We start from the raw sequence: 3,413 nt of genomic DNA on the forward strand, positions 1-3,413 counted from the left end.
TCCAGGAACGTTTACCAGATGTCCCAAACCACCGGGACGCATGCTTAGAAAAGAGCAGTGAACTCACCTTAGGTTTGCTCGGTATGTTATATCACTTGTTTCACGTGTGACAACCAAGTCCTAATACGGTTATCACATAAATATCAGTTTCACATATGCGTAAAATCACTCAGTCATCGTATTTCATACTTTACACACCACTTCGTAACACATATTAGGCAATTAGCACACATGTAAGTACATATACCAATTCTCGTTCAAGTTTCACGTTGACACTTAGCATTCAATTCACCATTCGCAAAACGTACGGTCCATTACTTGTGTACGGTTTAGTTTAAATCCTTCGTATTGGGCTTATAAGCCAAATCGTTCGGTATGCAACCCATCCCGTGTGTAAAACCCAAACTAGTGTGCGACGAAGCAACAGATGGTGTGTAACCAATTACAATCGGCCACAAAACAAGGAAATTAAATATACATATCGGTTTGTTCGATCAATTAAATCAGTTAACATTCAAGCATATAAAACATTCACTTTGTAACAATTCATCATGCAATCCAACATTATTATATATCATAATATTACATAGTAGGTGTTGCATCCTCCAACCACAGTTTGTTTGCATAATTGCATGTCCACCCCCACAAGTATTAAATTACAACTCTTAATATTCATGCAAGTGTGTACATCTGATTAATTCAATATTAGTGATTGGACCAAATAAAACTAAAGATTGATTGGACCAAATCTAATTAGTACTTACAAACATGAATAACTTGCTGCCATCTCTATCACAGTGGAACCCCCCATGTGACTACACAAAACAACCCCTCCATTAATAAGGTTTCATCATTACACTAGTCCTGACACATTTTACTCCAAATTATTTTATTATAATCGAACCACTGTGATTTAAAGCTCCCAAAGTCTAGACACAATATAACAGTTTGATCAATTATATCCACTTAATCGAAAAATCAATTACATTTGATTACTTGAACATCCAAGTCCCATGTGCGGCCCACTATTTATCCATTTGTTTACAATTAAAACAAACACATGCATGATTGAAACTTTGTTTCATTCGAGAACTTTATATCATATACTAATCACATGTGCCGCCCATGATCTAAGTTTTGAATGCCCCAACTTATATCATACAAACAAATGTTCTGATCATTTAAAATAAACATGTTCGGACCTATTTAGTTTACACACATGTGGGGAACATTTAATACTTCAGATCGTAGCCATGTATAAAGAGATTTCAAACCGAATAAACACAAACATATAAACTAACCTTGTGTGAGAGATGAGAGGGAGTAGAATGAGATCGTGAGAGAGAGGATGGGTAGCGACGAATGATTGGGGGGGGTGTGGGTTTCCTACTGCCGCACGTCTAAATCAGAGGAGGAGAGTTCTAGGGTTTAGTTTCTTTTCTTTTTTTTTCCTTGCGATCACCAAATACTAGTACGCATACAGTATAACACAAGCATTTGGGTTTGTTTAGTTTGGGCTTGGGTTTGTCTAATATGGGTTGAAATCAAACAAAGAGGATGGATATGGGCTGCCAAAAAAAACGAGAAAGCGTGGAGGTGTGTAATCAAGTTATGGTTCGGGCCTCATAAGTTCGAGTTACGCGGATGGTACAACGGTTCAGATTGGTTCAACACAAAACGGATTCTTATTGCGCGTTATATATATATATATATATATATATATATATATATATAGTTGAGATTAACACGACATACATATGTAAATATAATACGTAACGCCGTAGTTTAAAATGTGAAAGTAAAGGCACTAATTTCGAATGTGCGGGTTGTCACATCATCCCCAACTTGAAAGAAATTTCGTCCCGAAATTTGATAAGCAGTCAATGAGAAGTGAAGTGATAGATCAATATGACTGTGGATTTTCCTCGGGTACCACATCATCCCCAACTTGAAAGGGAATTTCATCCCGAAATTCGCCAGTGACAGCAACAGATGATTCAACCACCTGAACAATTGAGGATACAAGAGATTTAACAGATCTTTACGTTCCCTCGTGAACTCCGGTCCACGTCTTGAGTTCCAACGAACTCTCCTGATAGGAATTCGACTATGACAACGAACCTTGACTTCCCGATCCATGTTTTCGATAGATTCCTCAACAATCGCAGCCTGTCATCAACCTTAGACTCTAGTAAAGGTATCGCAAGTGTTTCATCAGACAAACACTGCCTTAGATCCGAGACACAATTGACATCGTGCATGTTACCCAGTTTGCCGGGTAACTCGAGTTTGTAGGCCAGGTGACCGATTTTTTCCAGAATTCCGAATGACTTAATGAAACGTAAATTAGGCTTTCCTCGCTTCCCAAGCGTACCACACCCTCCCAGGGTGAGACTTTCAACACGATACGATCGCCTACAGTGGACTCCCAATGTTTCCTAAAGTTATCAACTTTTCTGACGGTCACGCGTTGCTGCCAAACGATTTCCGATCCAAGCAATCTTCCCAAGAGTTTTGAGTACAAATTCTGGACCCGTGATTAGGTTGTCACCCAACTTAATCCAACAAGGAGATTAGCGTTACTGTCCATGCAATGCCTCAAACAGAGCTGTCTGACTACTAGAATGGTAACTGTTATGGTAGAACTCAGCCTAAAGGTATGTGTCCTTCCAGTTTTTACTAAGTTAATCACACACATGCTCGCAACATGCCTTCGAGTGTCAGGGTGGTTCATTTACTCAGACCGCTTGTCCTACGGTGATAAGCAATGCTCATGTCTAGACTGTGTCGAGGGTGTTGTGTTTTGTCTGCCATAATCAGGTATAGTTCAAAATCGGAGGTAACAGGAGTTGGCACCTCGTGCCTAAAACCGCCTCTTTCAGAGGAACATTCACAGCTTGTGAAGACTCGTCAGTTTCCTTGATTGCAAGGGAGTGTTTTGGTTACGTGAGACAATCAATGATCACCTAGGTGATATTGTTTTCGTTCCGAGTTGTAAGTAGGCTAGTGACAGAATCCATGGCAGTCTGTTCCCATTTCCATATGGGTAATTCTGGTTGCTGATACTTCCCCTTGACTTTCCCACAAGTCAAACGTCATCCACATGCATAGCTAGGTGGGCCTTCATGCCCGATTATCAGTGCAAGATTGATAGATTCTATTATCTCTCATCGAAACCCAGACGACTAGAATATCGAGGCCGGCGTGCTTTGCTCACACAAGTTCCCTACGATTGCCGTGTAGTAGAATCTATAGTTGTTTCATGAAGTAGCGAGTACCGTCCGCCTTACCAGAAGTTGCTCCTCCATGCCCCGCATGGACCCAACTTGAAAATTCTCTTTCTTCAGCGCCTCAGTTTGAACAGGGTGAATCTGATCGGGTAGGCTAGAGTCGATGGTGAGCTACACGCTCAT

Source organism: Helianthus annuus, chromosome 2, assembly GCF_002127325.2.
Source record: "Helianthus annuus cultivar XRQ/B chromosome 2, HanXRQr2.0-SUNRISE, whole genome shotgun sequence".
Lineage (NCBI taxonomy): Eukaryota > Viridiplantae > Streptophyta > Magnoliopsida > Asterales > Asteraceae > Helianthus > Helianthus annuus.